This window comes from Pseudorca crassidens, chromosome 10 (assembly GCF_039906515.1).
Source record: "Pseudorca crassidens isolate mPseCra1 chromosome 10, mPseCra1.hap1, whole genome shotgun sequence".
Classification (NCBI taxonomy): Eukaryota; Metazoa; Chordata; class Mammalia; order Artiodactyla; family Delphinidae; genus Pseudorca; species Pseudorca crassidens.
In genome coordinates, this window is record NC_090305.1 from 73,410,144 (window position 1) to 73,432,180 (window position 22,037).

At 44.1% G+C, this 22,037-nt stretch overlaps 1 protein-coding gene across 6 annotated transcripts in view; it reads left to right on the plus strand.

The window, feature by feature from the left end:
• Nucleotides 1-22,037, plus strand: part of CACNA2D3 (calcium voltage-gated channel auxiliary subunit alpha2delta 3) — a 785,949-nt gene that overhangs the window by 670,249 nt on the left and 93,663 nt on the right. The gene's annotated exons all lie outside the window — the stretch shown is intronic.

Below are 22,037 nucleotides of genomic sequence, written 5' to 3' on the forward strand. Positions count from 1 at the left end.
TAAGTGCATGGTACAGGTCTGGTAAAGCAGATAATCAGAAGTGGCATCTCCTGTAAGCAGTGCGTCTTCTTAGCCCTCAAACAGTCTTGACTGACAGCTCCCAGCTAATCTGTGAGCACCCTGGGAATACGCAGAGAGCCCCCACCACTGCTGGTCTCCTGGGAGCAGTGGCCTACTGCCCAAAGGGGCTCTTTGGTTCAGTTGGCTCTAATGGTGATTCAAAATGGGCAGTGCACACTTGGAGTGGAAGGCTCCTGGACCTAGAAAGACTTTAGATGCAGGGGCTGATTGATTTATTCCATCTGGCCTCAGCCCAGAGAACAAAGGGAGGCTGTGTGATCTGCATGCTAATACCTGCAGTGCCTGCCTTCTGTCCCTCCCTCCCTCCGTGAGCCAGAGCTGAGAAGTGGCAAGACAACTGTGCATTCAAAAGAATCACCCAGGAATGACATCACACGTCAGGTGAGGTCAAGCGACTCCCGTGAGGGGCTCCTGTACCAAGATCTAGTCAAGAGCCCAGTTCCCCACACAGACCTTGCTTCAGACACACCCTCAAAGGAATATGGTGGCTACCGTTACACTGCAATTTCAAGAATTCCCTAGTTTCTGTATATTTTTATATAAATATATTTCCTATGTGCTTTTGCCCGTTTTAAGTCAGAATGTTTCCCTATATTCTTTTGCTCATTTTAAGTCAGAAAATTTCCTCACATAAATTGGTCTACTTAACATTTCACCTCCCTCCAAAAAAAAATCAACAATTATTAACATTTAAAATGGATTGTGTCTTAAAATCCAGCAAATATGTAATAGCTCTTTCTCCCAGGTGATATTATACAGCTATTTTAAAAGAATAAGTTAGAGCTAAATATATCTACCTGGGAGGATATTCATAATAAATTGTTAGGTTAAATAAATCAATCTGAATAGGAATGCACATTGTATAGTCCCATTTATGTTGAAACAAACAAAAAAACCCAAAGGTGGAAGGATTAACTCTAAAAATGTGCATTGGTTTGTCTGAAGAGGGAGTAAGTGGGGAAGGATAGACACTAAATTGATAATACTGCTTATCTAGAGGACAGCAGTAATTTAAGAAGAAAGAGAGGAAAATTAACTTTTTTCTGTTTATACCTCTGCATATTCAACTTGCTACATACAACAAACACATATTACATCTGTAATTTTAAAAATACAAAGGAAATGAGCTGACTTTTGTTAAATAGCAAGAAGAGCTTCATTTTGTTCACTGGAATATTTGAGATGGCTTATCCTCTAGTTACTAGCTGTGTTATATGTGTAAATAACATCCTTAGAGTTCAGCTCCTCTCACTCTAGGAAGATTAACCCCAAAAGTGACATCTGTCTTTCTTTGCCAAATGATCTCCACATGTGACCAGACCTTATAACTCAAAGGAGCACTTCTCCCAGTTTTAATGTCTGCTTTGGTGAAATTTTGGCAAAGTGCTCCCCCCATCCCCATCAGTGGGCCCCATCCAAAGCAGGTGCTGTGGTGATCTGATGTGGGGTAGGCAGCCAGGCCGAGTGACAGCTGCAGCCCAGGATAGCCTGGAAGAGGCCCTTGGTACCACAGATCGATGCAGAAATTTCATTTAATTATGAAGAGAGATTTGGCACTTGGAAAATATTTCCCTGCGGTTGTGGATGACCAAACAGCACCTAGGTATAAAATTTATACAGAGCTTTTTAAAAGACCTCAGTGTTATTTTCTCCTTTCTTCCTTCCTTCCTTCCTTCCCTCCTTCCTTGTTTCTTTCTTGTTTCTTTTTTTCTTTTTCTTTTTGGTCATAGGAAACATATAGCAAGAGAACTAGAAATATATATTTTAAATAGCTATCATATCATTCGTTCAGTGCTTACAATGGGCCAGATATTGCTAGGGATTTATATTAGGTAAATTATAAATCCTTAATGTAACTGCTGTAACAAATAAACCTCCAGATCTCAGTGGCTCCACACAACAACTTATTTATTGTTCTTATCACAGTCTAGCTCAGGTTGACAGGGGCCAGGCTCCGGTACAGTCATTCAGGGACTCAGGCTCCTTCCATCTTGCCACTGTGCCTTCCTCTTAGTTCTCAGAGTTCTCACCATTAGCTGACTGATGGTGGAAGAAGATGAGGACCCGGCGTTGGCCAGGCCTGGAAATGGTACTTATCAGTGCACTTACATTCCACTGGCCAGAAAAAAATCACATGATCATATTTAACAGCAAGGGAGGCTGGGAAATGTAGTCTAGCTGTGTGTTTTGGAAGAAGAGTCGTCACAGGTGTTGGAGAGCATTAGCAGTCTCTGCCTCCACATTTTATTTGCATTATATCACTTAAAGTTGACAATAACTCACTAGTCTATAAGCTTAAGATGGTTTCTTTGATTTCTTCCCGTAGTTTCTACAATACCATGTAGTATGCCCATTAAATTAATGTTGAATTAATGAATGACAAAACTAAAGCGCAGAAAAGTTAAGCAACTTGCTCAAAGTCTCCAGTGTATTTATTGCAAACACATGGATTGTGAGCATCCATATTAGGTAAAATATTCAGGGAACCTATAGTTTTATGTATTTTATGGCTTAAGATCTTTTTAAAAAATACAATCCATTCTTTTTTATGGTAAGCTACAAATTTTATTATCTGGAAGTTCTAACTAACTCAGAAGATAAAAACACGGTTCCTTTTGAGCCATTCGGCCGAAAATCAAGGCTGCCATATGGTTTCTCTAGTAAGAAGGTAGGAAGGATATGTGTACCTCCTCATTCTTTCTTGCCTTTTGGATAAGGTAAAAATTCAGGTTCAAGGACTTCCTAGGGTCATTCAGTTTACTTCATATGACTATCCACAGAGTTTAAATTCCTTTTACCTGGGCTTGGGATGTTTGATAAAATGACTGGAATAGTGGATATGAAATGTGTGTCTCCAAGCTCCCTAAAGCTAAGGAAGACAGTGGCCAGAATGCATGAGACTACTTCTTAGCATCCACTTGTCTAGTGAGCCCAGGTCTGAGCTAGGGGCCATGGGAACTAGGAAAGACATAGCACGCTGGCTCTTGGCCTTCAAAGAACTTACCAGTTTGGAGGGTGCTGTTTAGCAATTCTTACTTATTTTATCAGTCAATGCTGATGATCTCATCACCTTGCACCTGTTAACCCATGTGAAAACTGTACATGACTTGCTTGGACACCGACACTGTCCAACTCTCTGAGAACCAAGTCTCGGAAGTCCTTTGGCTGGTAGCGGAGGCAGACCTAGATGCTTTTTCTTTTTTGGTCCGTCCATTATGTCAAGGTTAGAGGAAGTAGACTTCCCATTCCAATGTCTTCCCAGCCTCAGCCTCCCAGCAGTTGGTTTGCCTGCATACTGGATGTATGTGAAGATAAAGATGCATTTCAGATAAGTATGATTAAAGGTAATTAGTGAGCTCATACAGCTGGTGGAATAAACACAGGCAGATGCTGGTTGATATAAAGCTAATGAAAGAAACAAAAGGATCAAGAAATATGGCAGCTTAGGAAGCCTGGCCAAGGCCTCACACTGACACATTGTTTTACTTAGATCTTTTGATTGGCTACTTTTGTCCTTGCCCCAAGAATATAAATTGGAATCAAATTCATGTTCATGTTTGATTGTTTACTTATGTTACACATAAAATGAGTGTTTTGTGCAGTTCTTCTTGGTAATTTTTTATTTGCTTTTGTACTTTTATTATAACATGATAAAAGTCCAGTTTTTGAAATAGATGACAATGTGTTTTTCATATTTTCAAGTTATAGCAGTGTATGTATTTTGTGATGAAATAATGAATCTGTGTTGTGCCATTTTCTCTTTAAAGTTTGCTCTATGTTGGCTCTTTGCTACATGTAGCTTGAAAATGTTCTGGAAAACACAGTTGTCTCAGGCAGGATTTACATTGTAACTCACCAATTATAGATTCCAAACTTTAGGAATCCTTTTCATTATTCCAGGCTTCATCTGCCCCATTATTTCATTTTAGAACACTATCTCTATTAAAAGAATGGAATCTGGAGTGAAACCATCTAGATTCAAATGCTGTCTCCAACATTAACTGGCTCCATGACCTTGAATGAGTTATTTAATTTCTCTGATCTTCAAATTCATCGTCTGTATAAAGGAACCCAACTGGCAGATTTGCAAGGAGGATTAAATAATATTTTAATGTAAAAGTCTTAACAAAAAATGCCTCTGCACCTAACAATACATTCTCTATTAATGTGTCTGTATGACATGTATCAACTAGGCACTTAGACTGTATCTACTTGCACTAATCTGTTTGGAACAAAAACAGACAAGTTAAATGCAAAGGAGCATTTTGCCTGTGTGACAGAGTTCGCCATCTTTTAGGATTATAAAGCACGCGTGTATGTGTATTTGCCTGGAATCATTCGCAGTCTGAGTGAATTTGTGCTCTACATATCTCTGCTTGTCATCAAAATAGTTCCACAAACAAAAGAAAGTTCGTTGTTGGTGTTGTGCGACTGCAGCCTTCATGTGGGACTTTTGTTAACAAGATAAAGGTCCTGCGTGGACTCTGATGCAGCTTTCATCCAGGTTTATAACAGTCAGCTTCCCATTCCAGTGCAACAGTAATGGTCTCATCCTTTCATTTCATCCAGGAAGCCCATATTGGGTCACCTACTATGTGCACATGCTGTTATTTTTTTTAAGGTTTACCTACCAATCTTTCCTCTAGTTAGTCCGTCCTTGGTAGGAGGCCCTTTTCCCCATCCTTGTGTAATTAGAGAAAACATGTAGTCATCTCCCCAGGGCTGTTTAGCTTTCATGATGAAGCATGACTATCAGAGTCTCGAGGTTGATACGAGTGGAAACATTTGTGTTCAACAAGCAGGCTCCTCCATGTGTTGTCAACATTTCATTTGTGATTCTAATTAGGGCCGAGGAGAAAATAAACTCAGTGTACTGCTCTCCACTGCTATAGCTGATGTTTATAAGTTTCTATCCATGGCCCTGGGTTGCTCGTACCATGAAGGCATTTGGCAATACAGCTGCGTGCTGCTGCTGTGTGTGATGAAGAGCTAAGATGGGTAAATCTACTGGGACATTACTAAGAATGAGCAATGTAGGTGTTTACTTCTTAGAGATTGGAGTTTCTTTATTTTTTGACACTTTAAATGTTCCTGAAAGTGAAAACGCCCTTATGTAAAAATAGGGTATGTTAGAGGCACTCTCATTGTGACCCCTATCTCATCTCATCTTCTCTGAAAGTCTGCTATAAATTTCATTGTGTATTATTTCTTTATTAAGGAGGCATCTATTGAGTGTTCCTGACCTGTTAATCTCTGTGTTTGAGGATATTATGGGCATGAAAATAAGACAGCAAAATAGATGGACCTACAGTCCAAATGGCCCCTACAGTCTCACAAGGAGACATACATATTTTCAAATATATGAAAAACTACAGCCATGAAAAGTGCTAGGAAGAGGAGGTACATGATGTTGTAAGAGAATATAGTCAGGGAATCTGACTTGGTAGCTTGGGGCAGCCATCCCTATGGATGTTTTAACCAGCTGAAATCTGAAGGATGGGCTAGACTTCAATGCAGAAAAGAAAAGTGATGATGAGGTAAAGTCATTCCAGGTGAAGACATGGCATGTGTAAGGCTGACAGGCCAGAGAGATGGCACAGTGCCCTAGAGCTACTGGGAGGCCAGTATGACTACAGCACAGAGGGTGAGGGGAGAGCTCGGGCAGGCAGATCCTGGAGAAGAGGTAAAGAAGCTGGTTGTGGAGCCCCATGCCCCCATCTTCCGCTATAACTGTGTTATTGATTTTGAAAAGCTCTCTCTCCCTCTCCCCACCACCCTCACACACACACCCACCCACACACCCACACCCCTCTGCAAGAATGCTGCTTTCTGGTGTGGGGGTCGGGGTTAGAGCCCTGCACTGAGCCCTGTACTGTATGTTGGGAGGTGCTGTCACTTCACAGGCAGTGTCCTTTGTCAACTCCACCATCTCACCGTAACTAAAGAGATGCAGCTTGCTGTCCTTCATATGCTTCTTGGGAGAGGTAGAGAGGATTGCAACTCTGCAAGCATTATGAAATCTCAGTACACATATGTCAAACCCTGAGCTTTTCCTTATAGATTGTGGCTGTGGGCGAATCCATTCCACACATGCCTGAGGGGCTGCAGAATGGAGCCGTCAGCCTCCTCACACAGGGAGTCAAGGAGGAGTCGGCCTTGCTGGGGCACTGAGGCTACTTTGATGGAACAGAACTTTTCCTCCTGAGTAATCCTGTGCATGTAAGTGTGGATGTGATACCTAGCATTCCAGGGGTGACAAATAGGTGCTTGAGGTAACATTTGTGGGCCCAGGTGTCCCACCCAGCAACCCTGTGGAGCCCAGCATGGCCTTAGAATCCTTTCCAGCTCAGTAGTCGAGACAGACAACTGGTGGCATCCTGCTAACATAATCCTAGTTGCTGTTCCTGAAGCAGATCCTTGCCATTCTCAGAAGTGACTGATAAGTCTGGAATACAAAGCCAAGGGCCAATTTGCTGAGGGGAGAATTTGAATCACGCCCTAGGAAGCTACTGACTGAGCCCACCTACCCCTCCAGCTTCTACATCTTGATGTAAACTTGGTATTTTCTCCTTGTCCTTGTAAACATGGTAATTTTTCTACAGTGATAAAAATAAGCTCTTTAGTTTTTAAAATGGACTTCAAAAATGACAGACAAATTATTAGGACACACTCAAACAGAAGTTAGGTTTGTGGTCTGTGCATTTGCACAGGAAACCCCTGGCATGCACTAGAAATATGATTAAGTCAGGGGATGGCACAGGCATTTTGTGTTTCTCAATTTGGGCGTGTGGGTGATCCCCAGGTAGAGCTCCTTGTGATTGCCAGGTGTCTGCTGGGAGTGGCAGGTCAGCAGTGAGCTCATGTAGGTTATCTTGCTGAAACTTCCCCAGCAGAGCAGGTCCACTGGCTTAAGAAAATGAAGTACCTGGTCCAGAAGAAGTCCATCTGAAAGGGTAACAAAGGTTGGACCACACACTGGGACCAAGAGGAAACTGAATCTAATTTCCCGGTTTTTTCTCTGCTCTTCCATCACATTAGAGGCGGCAGAGTGCTATCATTAGCAGCTTATTCTTTGTTTAGTTCCTCCTCTGTCTTGAAGTTCAATTGCTCTGACTGACACAGTAAGTCTCTAAATTCTCAGGGATGAATTGAGACATCTAAAACTCATAGAAGACTCAGAAAGTCTCTGGCACGTGGTGCTTTACCTGGAGACCATCATGAGTTCCTCCTCCATTCCAGGAGTGGAACTATTATTTTCTGCATCTTACTGAAGGAAAACCTGAATCTTAGTGAGGGTGTCACTTGCCAGAGATCAGTTTGTCAGTAGGAGAGTGGGAACTTGAGCCTGCATTGCCTGATTTCAAAGCCTTTTAACTCCTGTGTTCTTTTATTGCATCTTATTCTTTTCGTCAGCGAAGGACGGGCCCTAAAAGAGACTTAGCTCAGACACAACGGACTTGGTAGAATAATGCGCTCACCCCTACCCAGCAAGACCTCTGTCTTTGTAGGTCTCCATTGCCCATTGCTTCTCGGGGCTAAGGGCCACCAAGAGAAGAGGACAGCTTGCCACCTGTCTGTTCTGGGAAAGCATCTTGGGGCCAGAGGTGAAGAAAGCAGGGCACTTTGTGCATGGAGCTAGTGTTAGTCTGGTCCATCCCCAGAATGGCACTATCAATCAGATCTCGGCCGTATTTGTCATGGCTGCTCCCCTCTTCAGAAGCTGCCCCCACAGGCCCACCCTCTCTTCATCGCTGGGCAGCTAGGGGAGAACTCCCTTTGATCTCTAGACTGGTAGCAGGAAAAGCCTGACATTTTGTGGGCTTCCTCCTGCCCCTCTGCCAGGCGGTTGTTTGGACAGCCACATGAACAGAGCCCCTTGGTCACGCTGGCTTTAAACATCCAGACTCAAGACAGAGGAGCATGGCATGGGAGAAGGTAGAAGTGTCACGGCCACTGCCTTCACACTGAGGGATTCTCGGTCATAATGCAGAGGAGAGGATACTGGGACTCAGGTCTGAGCAGATAAGCAGCTCTAAAAAAGGAAGAAGATGGAGAGGATGGAGGTGACCTGACCGCCATCCCACTGGACAGCTGGCCTTCCAGGGTCAAGAAAGAACCACACACCTGCCACGTTGGTTTATAGCCTTGATCTGCAACTCCACGCCCTGAATAAAAGGTGTCGGCCTGGAAACAGATCAGCTAACTTTTGAGATACATCCACAGTTTAAAAAGTAAGACAGGTAGCTCTTGGGAGACTTTGACTCTTTTCTACTTATCCTCCTTCACAAAGGAAAGTTTTCGAGTCAAGTAATTCTGAATAGGGAACATTTGTCTTAAAACTATATTCGACTTCCCTGTAGTATAGTATACTTTGATGCATTAAAATACAGCTCGCCCCACTCAGATTACTGCTTCGGTGCCTACTGCTATAACAGTAAACTATTCCTCGCTGATACTTTATTAAGCTCCACCAGCATTTCACATGCAGGCATCTCACAGAGCTTCGGGCCATATGTTGTATATGCTGTCAGGCTGAACTCTGACTTTAGTCCTTAAAGCCCCCTTCCCCTGTATCTTTATATAGTGCAGCATTTTCAAAAACTTTGCTACAGGCTACACCCAAATTGTGGACTGGTGGAAGTAAACGCCACTGGTTGTGTAGGTGTGAATACCTAAAAAGGAAAAAGAAAAAAAAAGGGGTTGTTTTATGAAAAGTTCTTGTTTCCTGGACATCACCTTTACATTTATTCTGTATTTGATATTATTATTTTTTGACCATTTTTGGGGGGAGATGGAATTTTTTTGAAACCATATGCAAAAAAGGGTGTGCATTTATGCACAGTGAGATCAGCTCTCTAGCGGGGAGCTAAAGGTATCTGTATGTTTGCATTTTGAAAAATCGATGGGTATAGCCATAAATGCCGCTTCTTTTAACAAGACTAACTTTGTCATTTAATAAGGGAGATTATTTCATAGATTTAAAGCCAGTTAACACATTTAAAACTTGATAAGACAAGGCAATCCTGGTATGTTTCCTGTTCTCCAGTGATTAAAGCAAATCGAACGCTGAGACTAGGGGAGGTTTTCTCATGGTAAGAGTAATGCCATGAATGTTTCTCCTGGTAATGCAATTAGGAAATATTGGCCCCAGTTAATGTAACTTAAACAAAACATGTTGTCCTCGTCAAACTTGTTCAAGTTTTAAACAGGCAAAGCCTTGTCCAAAAAGTTAAAAAACGGGGGCATATAGTGTTTCCATGGAAACTCTGTTAAAATACTGATTTGTGGATATGATCATAATCAGCCCCATAATCTAATATGACTGAATTAAATGAAAAAGAATCTCAGTTATGAAGTAAGCCCCCTGTGCAAGAGTGTTCTTACACATGCAGAAAACATATGGATCCTGAAGGACGTTATTTTCAAACTACTTATTGGCGCAGGGATGGACCGTTAAGACTTTGGTTTTGTCTGTCGCGTTTCTCCCCCTTCATTCATTGTTCCTCTTTTTTTAATGCTGGAATTATGCGGGGGAGCAGTAAATAAAGTCTTGATGACATTTGGATTTTTTAATATGTATCATTGCTCCCCACACAACACTCCATATTGTTTTCATTGTTTTTTTTGACAAAAGAAGATAACCCATAATATTTAACCACTTGTGGGACGTTACGAGATTAGGTTTTATTAAGGTAATAATTTCTTCCCACTAATGGGATCTTGGTGGAAGATCTATTCTAACCGAATTTTAACGATTCAGCTTCAAATGAATGGCTTTGACCTCTAGGGGCAAGGGCCCATGCCGAGGGTTGGGGTGAGTGTCCCTGGGACTCTGGGCAGAGACTTCAAGGACGTGCACTGGCCTCCCCGCCACACCGTTCCACGGCTCAGTTTGCACCTGTCTGGGCTGTAGTAAAAATGGAAACTGCTCACCATGGGATAAACTTCATTCTGGTACCATAGCAAAGACAGCTGTCTTTCAGCAAACTTACTTGATTTATTTGGCAGTTGTTCCACCCAGAGACAGTCACGGGTGGTATTGGTGGCATCAGTTTCCTTCTCGAAAAACTATGTCCTTGGTCATGTACGAACTTCAAATGGGGTTTACCGTGTGATTATTAGCAAGAGCCTGGCAATCATTTGCACCTTAGCTTCGCATCCTAGAGCATCTGTAGAAAGGCTCTGTGATAGGGCAGTGACATGCGAATGCATCCCCAAACAGGTGTGTCCGTACATCTCACACCAGTGTAGTCCCTGGATGTGTGGGGCATGGGTTCTAAGGTCACAGCATGTCTGAGATTTACTTTTTGGACAGAGATGTGCCAAGCAGAGTCAGACAAAGCGCAGAGATTCAGACCCTGACCCAAGGAGCAGAGACTGACTTCTCCCTATGTTCTCCCATCCACCTCCCAGAGCGGTTTTGCCTTCCAGGTGTGCACACCTCTTCTTATTTGGGCACAGGGAGGAATAAACAATGAGAAAAGTAGGTCAGGCCTGAGAATTGTGCCAGGAGCTTGAATCTGCTGATTATTTACTCCCCTTAACGTTTCACTTTTATTTCTAATTAACTTGGGTTTATAGCAAAGTAATGTATGAACACAGTTTTTAAAAATTAAATAGTACTAAAAAGAAGCTTACACAGAGAAGAAACAGGCCCTTGACCCACCACTCCCCCTCCACTCCCAACCCCTAGTCCCACTTCCCAGAGGCAACAGCTTCCACCTCTCTTAGCAGCTCTATTTCTCATTAGCAAATTGAAATTACTGGGGTTTATTTAATATCAGAGATTGCTCATTTACTTCCTTTAATACCCAGTACTCTGGATTCCTTACACCAGCCCTTCTTACCTTCTCACTGTTCCACCAGCACAGCTGCATACCTATCTCATAGTTTCTGATTAATTAGATAGTGATTATATTATTAGGCCCATGTATGTATATTCCCTACTGTGTTAAATTGTATGCTATCGTGTGTTTTCTTTTTTATGATATTTTTCCCTGGACTGAAAAATCTGTGTGCCTTTTTACTTGCTTAGTTTTCCTTCAGCCCCTCCCTATTTTTCCCCCATGTGTTTCATCAGATATCTCAAATGCCTGTTATGACTGTTTCCTAGATATTCAGTTTTCTGTTATTTCATCATTCTTTGGAGAGACCTTGCTCCCTGCACCTGCTGCCATTCTGTTCCAGTCTGGATAGTTGCTCCCCAGTCCTGCTGGGCAGCTGCGTTCCTAAGTTTTCCCTTCGCCATTTTCCTCTGCTGTAACCCTCTTTATCCTAGAGCCATGTCTTCCTTTTTTTCTGACTCAATTACTCATTTTGCTCACATTCTCCAGTAGTTTTCTTAGAAAGGAAGAGAAAATGTTTTCAGCCCTTATAGCATTAAAAACACCCTAATTCTGCTCCTATACATAATTATCATGTGGCTGGGTATAAGATTCTGTACTGGAGATCATTTTCCCTCAGAATTGTGAAGGCATTGCTCCATTTTCTTTTGACTTCCAGTGTTATTGTTAAGAAGTCTGATGCTATTCTGATTCCTTTGATATGACCAAGTTTCCCAACCTCCATCCCAGAAGCTTTCAGAATGTACTCTGGGTCTCTAGTGTCCTGAAATACCGTGATGCTGTGGGTCCCCCTCACTCATTGTGTTGGGCATTTTGCAAGCTCTTATGATTTAGAAATGAATATTCTTCAGCTCTAGGAAGTCTTCTTATGTTATTTTTCCAAGTCTGTTTGTTTTATTTATTTTTCTGAGAGATTTTCTTTTTCCAACTTTTTTTTTTGCTCTTAAACCTGTTTATTTTGACACTTTTCTTTTCAATTTCCAAGAGTTCTTTTTTACAGCAGCCTCTTGTTGTTCCAAGGACACAATGCCATCTTTGATCTCTCGGAATATATTGTCTAAAGTTGTTGGGTTGTTTTCCTGCTGTTTGTGCTATTAACTTGAACTCATTTTTTTTTCTGCTAGTTTCTGTCTTTCTTTTTCGTGTTAAAGGCTCCCCACAAATATGTGTGGCCTAAGTTCTTATTTAGCAGTGAGGCACCAAAATGCTGATTGAAAATTTCCCCACCAATGGGCTTTACTTTTGGGTGAATCGATGGGAACCCAGCCAATTTGGGGAATGGGAATATGCTAGCAGCTCTAAGACTCACTGTTGAATGAAAAGAGGTACAGAAGGGGAAGGAAGTAGAAGCAATGTGAGGGACAGAAGCAGTGTGAGGGATAGAAGCAATGTGAGGAACCATTAAGAGCAGGAAAGAAGATGAATATAACCATTCCAGTGGATAAGAAAAATTAAAAGTGTAATTTAACAAAGAAGAAAAGCAGGTTCACATGCACTAATGCCTTGCTCCAGAATACCAAAAAATAATGACAGCGGCTATGTGACTTCAGGGAAACTGGCTCCAAACCTAGGAGGAACAAGGGTTTTGCCCAACATTGGAAAAACACCTTGCTTTGCTCTCTTCTCCAATGAATGCGAAGAATCCAATCCTTTCTAAAACAGTTGAAACAAAGGAACAGATAAAAGGTAAGAAATGCAGCTTTGGAAGCAGATGCGGTTTATTAAAAAGAATCCCTGGGACTGTTTAGTCCCCAACTGAGATTACTCTGAAGGAACAGAGCTCTAGGGTGAATGATCTTCAGCTGTAATTGTAATACTCTGTGGATAAAAATAGTTAAGCATTGTGAAAAATTAATCTGCCTGTGACAGTAGTGCATTTAAGATGATTAGAGTTATCTGGAGAGCCTTAGGCAGGGAATCGGCAGCTCTTTGCTCTTGCCTGCTCTAAGCAGTGACAATTCAAGGAGGGTTTCCATGTTTGGTTATAGGATCAATTGGTGAGAGGGGGAGGGGGGATAGTGAGAGAGTTCCAAGGGGACTTTGTGGATCTGAGAACCTGTTGCTGGGGAGGGGACGGTAAATTGCTGGCAGAAGGGTCGTCATTAATCCTTTCTGGAGCCCCATAAGGAAAGTGATCTTCCATTCTAGGGGTTATTATCAGACCGAAGCTAACAATTCTTGTATTCTCACTATGCACCAGACGCTGTGCTCTATCTGACTTTATCATCCCAGCTTTTACAACCAAGCAGAGGGAGGTTAAACGCTGGATTCTAACCCTGAGCCCACCATTAGTCTGTGCTGCCTCTTGACTCTTTCAGTAGACTAAAAGAACAGGAAAAGGGTAATCTTTCAAGCAGTACTAAGGCAAACCTAAGAGACACAAAACAAGAAGCACAAAATGCTGTAGCTGGGGCTTGCTGGACAGGGAGAAAGGAAAGGAGTTGCAGAGTCAGGCTGGGCTACCCATGCAGGGTAGGGCTTTGCAGGAGTCACTGGGGCATTTTTGCCCGAAAACCTGCAGGAGAGTATTGTGTCTGTGGTACAGCAGCATGGATCCACAGCATCCTGACTGCTAGATATCCCCCCAAATTGCCTGGTGCCCTGGGGAAGGACCCTAGTCACAGTGTGGAGATGGTAGAGACCTAACAGTATGTAAAGGGAGTCCTCGCTCTGACTGTACCCCATGAAAATAGGAGGTCCTCAATCTATCAGCCAGGACTTGGTCCTAGGAACAGAAGCTACTCTAAGTATTCCAAGTATAAAGGACTTGAATACAGGGAATAAGAAGCTTTTATGATCACTGAAGGGTGGAGAGATGTGGGTCAAGAAGCATCCATGCAGATGGCTCTTAAGAATTCACATGGGAGCTGCTTCAAACTTCACATCTGCCAGCACATCTGCCTGCAACTGCCTCCAAAGCCACATGGCATCTGTCTCTTTGCTGCCTCTAAAACTAGTTGACAACTCTCTAGTTGACAAACCCTAATCCAGAGCCACAAATGGAGGAGATTCTGGGAAATGCAGTCCTAGCTTTTCTTCTTCAGTGCAGGACAGGCCTCCTAAGGAGGAGGTGGTGATGTCAACTTGAATATCACCCACCAATACCCTGGAACTTCCTATGACCTCAAGTTACGATGGCATTCTATTTGTACCGCTATTCACCACCACCCCCACCCCCTCCCCCCGCCACCAACAAGCCCACTGTTTCTTGGTTGTCTTGATGATGGGGTAAGATAAGAAACTTTTAACCTGGGAAAGTTTAGGTATGTGTGAGCCTAGGGTCCATTCCAGGTGACCTCCTGAGATCCCAACAAGCTAAGTGGTTCTCTCACTGTATCAACTCATACCCTGGCTCAGTAAAAACTGTAAGATTCTTGATAATTGCCCATGACAAGAAATGAGAATACTCCTGAAAGGTTAGCAACCAGGCCCTTCATGCAGATGCATGTGTTTGCCTTCTTCATTATTCAGTGTGGTTACTGAGAGCAGTTAAAGGGCTTTGAGTGTTCACCTGGTCTAGGAAAAGGTACCATGTTTCCTGTAAAGGTTCTACTGTGAGCCCCAGCATGATCATGCTGACCTGGCACTACTCGACGATGGCCATGGTTGCGTGGGGAGCTGCATTGGGTAGATGGTGAGGCTCCCTAGGAAGGAGTACCAGGATTCATTAGTTATTCTTGACATGAAGTCAGGAAGGGCAGCACGCATGCCACAGATTTGCCTTCCATGTCAGTGATTGGATTTGCCTGCAAGGAGGTGCTTATGTGATGAATCTCTGTACATAAAGATAAGTTGTCCATCTCCCATCAGAAGGAAACACCAACCTAGACTACAGCTGTATTTGTCAGGCTGCCATCCATTGCAAGCAACAAAAATCAAACTCGACGTCGCTTTAAGCAAAATCAGTAAATTAAAGGAACTTAATTATTTGATTGGTTGGGGTGGGTGGAAGTTCATTGTTCCTTAACTAAAAAGTCCAAAGCTATATCTGGCTTCAGATACAGTTGGATCTGGGGCTCAGCTGAAGCCACCAGTGTTCTTAGTTTCTTGTTTCACTTGTCTTTGTGTCAGCCCAGTTCTCAAGCAGACCCACTTCATGCTGTGCCTCCAGCACTCATCTGATCAGCTTGGCAGACTCGGTGGAGAAAAGCCTCCTCTTGCCTGAAAGTTTCAGTTCAAAGTTCTGGGGCTGGCTCTCACTGGCAAAGCGTGGGTAGATGGCCATCACTATGACGGAGGAGGGGAGGGTGCATTCCTGTGCCTGTGGAGTTGGGGGCAAACCCTATGCAAACCATATGGACTGAAATTGGAGGCAGGACATGTCCCTAAAGGAAATAGTGTGGGTGTGGGTAAGGGGAGTGGGGCTCTTCAACCCCTCCCCCAAAAAAGGGACATGCATGCCCAGCTGGCAGAAGCAACAGCTGTATGTTATTCCAGCCCAGCTGGTGTTAGAATCAGTCTGGGCCATCTCTGAATCATCTCAGTCAACTTGCTAGCTTCTTTGGACTTCTAGTTACTCATTTGTGTAATAAGTAGGTTGGGTTCAATGGTCCACTCCACCATTCCAGCTCTAAGCTTGTGCTAATCTGTCCATCTATGCCACAACCAAATGGACTGCACTGGGATCAGGGTCCATTAGCAACATTCTCAGCAAGTGGATGGGTTACTTATTTCAGGCCTCCTTGTGCTGTAAAGCAGCAAAAAGCAGCCTGAAAAATCTCCCAATGTTTTTGGTCGGGGTCTGAGAAAAGTTCAGAGTGGGTTTTGAAGGGACACACTCCACAGAAGCAACCGTGGTCTCTGCCACAGACACATCCATCCTACGGGATCCTAGATAGAAGATTTCTTTTGCCTGCAATTCTCTTGGAAAAAGGGCCCCCGCCAAACTCATCTGGTGTGCTGTGCTCTGGGTAGAAGTAATTGCTTTTATGGGGCGTTATTCATGTCTAGTCTACCTGAGGGCCACCTCAAATAATGTTTCTCTAGCTATTAAAGGCTTTATCACGCATGAAGCCTCTCCAGTATTTTTCTTTAGGGGAAAAGAAAAAGATTCCTCTTGAAGTTTACCACCTCCAGCGGCAATTTGCTGCCCATTTCAGGGCCATGTTAAGTGGTTGGCACCTGAAAAAAGGGCAGTCTTTTTCTTTTAAGTGCAGCCGGAAAATGGGAGTCATAAGTGAAAGTAGGGAACCGGGAGAAGTATTTCCATGCGGCTGAGGTAGCTTTCTTGTTTTGTTGTGAGCTGGCAAACTTCAACATGCTCAAGCAGTGTTTTGTCAAATTTCTTAAATGCTGAATGTGGCACTGTCCCAAATGAATGTAGATGTTATTTTAGTGCTAGGAGAGATTTATTTTAATGTACAGATGCAGCCACTACAAAGGCCCCTTTTAATCTACTGGGAGCTCTGTTCCTTGCTCTTTTACTCTGTGCAACCCTCCTCCCCATTCTAGGGAAAACTGGTATATGCTGTGAAATTGCAGAGTATTCCCTCCTTCCCTCTTCATCCCCCAAGGCAGTGACATAAGTGCTGACAATAATTAAAATTAAAATGCTTTGTGAAAGAAAAAGCAATTTGCAGGGCTTCATTCCCTTGCACAGCCTGCCTGGAATTCAGAGACAACACTGCTTGATAAAAGAAAACGTACCAGCAACACAGCCCACTTGCCCAGCTCCACACTCAAGCAGAGCAGCCCCAAGAGAAGCATTTCTTTATTTAGGAAATGTTTCCTAGATAGAAAGGAAGCACAGAAGGAGCTGTTCCTTTACTGCTCACCTCCAAGATGGGAAATCCATCCATTGAGCTGAGCCTCAGGTACTAATATCTTGCACCTTGGTGGAGGCCAAAATAAACAGGAAGGGAAGCACAGAGGAAGCCATGGGGACATGTGAGGTTTGGCCCAGCCAAATCTATGCTTTCAAGGCAAGACGAGAGAGGGGAGCTACAGACAAAAGCAAGGAGTTTGAGGGGGTGGGGGTGGGGGGCATATGTGGTTGGGGGCTGCTCACCAGACTCACTGGCAAAGGAGAAACTGAAGCCAGGACAGTTTTCAGTCCTATCTTACCCAAGGATCCCTCTTCATAATAATTTGGAATATTCCCTTTACTATCCCAAAATGAGATGCATAGAAAATATAACCTGTTTCTCTACATGCTGCCCAAAAAAAAAAAAAAAAACTATAGAATGCTCCCACTATGATATCAAGAAATAAAAGGAGAGTAGTTTATAGGAGGATAATATATATTTTAGTGTGTAAATGTTTGGGCAGAACTATAAGAAGAGACAGAACGAAGAGGCCAGAAGCTTGCACAGAATTTCTGTAAATGCAATAGCTGCTGTATGGGCCTCTCAACCACAAACCGTGCCTCCTTGGTGATGGGATTCTCTGAAATAGTCAAGTTTCAGGCAAAACAGAGTGTATTTGTCTCTCTCTTTCACAGGACTGAGGTTACATTTTTAGAAATTTTCACGTGCAAGACATACTTTGTATTTAGATGTAGAACAGAATTCAGTTCAAGGCCCAGCTATGGATCATGCTTTCCACGCACATCAATACCAGGCAGAGCACTTGAAGCCCTGAGGGGCATGGAACCATTCTTTGTTGGGGTCTGTCTTGTGAATTGTAGGCCTTCCAGTTACTGTAACAATCAAACTACAAACTTCCAAAACAGTCCCCTAGGGGGTGATGCAGCCCCATGGAGAAGCATGTAGGAAAATGGGCAGCAGGCTCCTGAGTCAGGCTTGTGGTCTCTAATCCCAATTCCATCCGGTTCTAGCAGTTGTGTGGCCCTAGTTAAGTCACTTGACCGCCTGCAGCTTATCTTTAAAATGGAAAAAACATCTTCTCTCTGAGATTGCTGAAAAGTTAAGTGGGATAATGTTAGTTGGGTGCCTGGCCCACAGCGTGTGCCCTGTGTGTCCTCTATTATTGGGACCAGCTCCTGCAGCCCTTCATGTCCTGGGCCGTTTCTCCCGTCTGTTTTCTGCTTCCTTAGAGACAAAGGCTGTTGTCTCTGCTCTGAGGTGGGTACGGGTTTCCTTTGGGCCACTGCCTTGTTTCCAAGGAGGCTTCTCTCCTTCTCTTTCTTCAGAGAGGGGCAGCAAGCGTGAAGGCCTGGAGGCACTGAAAGATGCCAGGAGCCTCTGAGGAACTCTTTTTGGCCTGCAGGAAACTGATCAGTTCACAGGAGTTGGAAAGAAAAATTAAAACGTAAAGCAAAATGTATGAGAAAATGTGTAGATTTGCCAGTCTCGTAGTAAGCAAAGTGTTAGTCTTTTCTACAGGGATAGGCTCATTAAATACATATTCTTTTTGAGTAACTTTAGGTGACTCCCTTTAGCGCATTCATTTAGATATCTGTTTTTCAACGTCTCTGAAGTCATGAAGATCTGGGTTCAAATCCTAGTTCCTCCAGAGTCCCTCTCAGCTTCTAAACCATGTAGTTGACCTCTAGGTTGACCACTCAGAAGCCTTCGTATCCTCAGAATTAAAACAGAGGTGACAGTGACAGTATCTAGCTGTGAGGATTTTATCGAATCTTCAGATTTTACAAACTCTCAGCAGAGCTGCAGATGTTCTGGGTAGTTGTGATTACATCAGGTCCAACTTGTTTAACTTTTAGCAAAAAAGAGGAAACGTTCCACAGTGGTTTGAAACCCAAGGTCCTTGCAGGTGACATGGAATCTACAAGGAGTCCAGGCCAGGAAACGAAATGAATCTGGGGCCTGTGATAGAGGGTTGGCAGCACCTTAGATTGGTGAGTGGTGCACAGTATATCAGTCTTGGAAAAACTATGTGGAGACTCAGTTACACGTCAGTGCCGTGCACGGCATCCTCATTCCAGCCCAAGGTGGCCCTAGAGTCAGTCAGCAGCCCCCTGGGCCTTATTGACAAGCCAGCAGGGAGCCTCGGGCTGCGCCGTCTGTCTGCAGCCTCTGGCAGCAGTAGCAGGGCTAGCGGAAGCCAAGTTCCAGTGTCCCAGGATAGGAGCAGGGAAGGCTGACACCTACGAGGACGTCCTGGTGCAGGTCTTTCCTCCGGGCCGCCACATCTCTGGCTTCCCTTTCCAGTCAGATCTTCTTTCCCATGCAGTCAGTTTAGGGGCTGGAGGCAGGGTGGAGAGGGGAGGAACTCGCCCAGTTCCTCCATTTTGGCAGTTGCCATAATGTCCTTCCAGCCCTGAGATTCCTCTGGGCCTCAGCTTTGGAGACTCGAGTTCCTCTGTGCCTCCCTTCGCCACGGCCCTAAGCATGGAATGCTTTAGATGAGGGAATGGAGAAGAGCCAGGGTGTGCCAGGAAACTCTGGGAAGAAAGTTGGTAACAACTGTCTTTCAAAGTGTTATCCCTCAAAGAAAGCACAAGAGGCAACTGATTAACTGCCTAGTGCCTGGAATATAGTGCATTTGCTTGTTCATTCATTCGTTCAGTCAGTCAGCCTTTACTGAAGGCTACTGGGTGCCAAGGAACCTTTGGAGAAAGAATAATTGCCTGAGTTGAGGGGCATTGAGGTCAGGCAGCCTTACTTACTTGTAGACAGGCCTTACTGAGGCCTGTCTACAGTGGTCTCTACCCTGCTGAGAGGGATTTGGACTTCCTGCGAAATCAGAGAAGGAAGCACCCACCCTGTCTCCACAGCCCACCCTGGCCCCGCACAGGAACATGACCAGTGCAGTCTGTTCTGAAAGTCAGTTCAGGAACCCAAATGAGAGACTCAAGTATTGCCAAGTATGTGTTTGGGAGCAATTGTTTAATGACAGAAAATGGTTTTTCCATCCTCAACATCTGCCTGGTTAAATTATGGGACAAAACTGGCATCCTTCACCCCATGGCTAATTCCCAAATATTCCAAGCTCTTGAGAGTCCAAGAGGTTGGAGGGGAAAAAAAGGCTTGATTACTCCAAAATGCTGTTCACCCCTCTTGTACTTCCCATTCCCTTCTGCCTCCCTGCTCAAAAACACATTGTGTGCAGCTATTGTGGGAGGACCTAGTCCAGGTTTGCCATAGCCGAACACGTTACCACCCAGGTATTTGGCTTTAGAATGGGGGTCTAGATGGTGAGAGGGAACCAGGCCCGATGGTGTGCTGATCTTGTCTTTGCAGGCTGCCTTCCCGCATGAGCACACTCAGAAGCACATGGTCTTTCCAGGGCTGTTTCTGTTGTTCTCGTCCTTTCCATGTCAAATGAAATGGAGGCACTGGATAGAGACTGAGATAATGGCCTGGTTGACCCACTATCAAGAGGGCAATTCTGGGGCTTCCCTGGTGGCGCAGTGGTTGAGAGTCCGCCTGCAATGCAGGGGACACGGGTTCGTGCCCCCGTCCGGGAAGATCCCATATGCCACGGAGTGGCTGGGCCCACGCATCCGGAGCCTGTGCTCCGCAACGGGAGAGGCCACAACGGTGAGAGGCCCGCGTACCGCAAAAAAAAAAAAAAAAGAGGGCAATTCTGCTTCTGAGGAGCTATCCCCAGAATGCTCACCAGATTTTGTTTGAACCTCCCTGTTAGGCCCTGCTTGTTGTCTGATAGAGACTAGGGAAGTGTACCTTCTTCACTTGCACTGGCCATGCAGATGGTCTTGGAGTTTTCTCAGACACTTCACGCTTATTCCCAGCTTGGGGTTTTGCATGTGGCCTAAAATGCTGTCTCCACCGTCCCTGTTCACCAGGTCACTAGGTCCTCATGAATTCCTACTCATCCTATAGGTTCTCCCTCTTTATTGACTACTTCCCTAATACTATCTTAAGAGAACAGTAATTCCAAGACATGCCTGGTGAGCAGACAAACATGTTTCATGAAATAATTCATTTACAAGCAAAATCAAAACATGCTGAAATTTACCAAGCTAAAATGATGGGCCCTTGAGGTGGAAGAGATGGGCAGTGTCTGGCAAGACACAGATGAGATTGATGTGCCAGTGGAAAAACTCAGGGTTCCAGGCTTCACTCAGCCAGGAGGGATTAGAAACAAGACTGCACCTCACCATCCAATCCCAAGTGCCCTCTGCTGAGTGGGAGTCCATCATCTCTCACCTGATTCGATGAGTGCTACCAAATCCTAACCAGCCCCGCACACAAACTATACAGCCCACTATCTCCACCTGCAGATATTTCCAAAGCGTGGATCTGTTCACATCTCACATCCATCCCTTGCTGAGAACCTTTTCATGGCTCTTCATTTCCCTCAGGACAGAGCCCAAGATACCTGGATGGCAAAGGTAGGTCTCCTGAGAGAGAAAACAGTCTGAGAATAGTTGACATCGCCATCAGCACAGCATCAAACCGCCGGGTCATTCCTTTGACCTGTATCATAAGTGCTTACCTGGGCTGGGCACTTCTCTAGGTACAGAGAATATAGGTGTAAACAAACAGCCTCTGCCCTCCAGGAGCTTAACGCTAGCTAGGTAGGAATAAAACACAGTAAATAACACATAATATAATTTAATGCCAAATACAGATTAATGCTTTGATAAAAATAAAGCCGGTTTGACTATTGACAAAAAGACCATCAGAAGAGTCCATAGACCAAGCAAAATCAGGTTTATTCCCTAGCTCAGTGAGGGAGAACACCGCCCTGACAGGGTCTTACGAGTGTCCAAGAAAGGGTAGTCAGGCAGGTGTTGATAGGGTTCTGGGGTCTGGGTGGGTCTTCAGTGTGGGGATCTGATCGGGATTGGGTTCCTTTAAGAATGGTGTACCTCTTGAGTCTTGATAAATCCAGAGTTGTTTGATAAGTGAGCGGTTTCTGTAGTTGAGCCCTCTCTTGTTCTTGATCAGTCTGTTGTTTAGATAAGTTGATTTAAGGGAAGTTTCTCAAGTAAATCATAAAGTATTTTTACTGGTTTATAGCCTTATCTTTCTGGGCAAGAATTTTCTGTAGTAAACAGTAAAATCACGAAAGTCATGCTGATGGAGGCGACCTTGGTTTCCAGTCCTGATATTTCACTGCAGAACACAAGCTATCTCAGTGCTCTCAGGGCTAAACATGCAACAGAGGTCACCCCAGCTTATTGCCTGGGATGTGCCATGTGACTCTCAGTGTAGGATTGCCAGATTTAGTAAATCAGAATTTTTTATCTGGCAACCCTATCAGAGTGCTGTGAATTTTTCAATG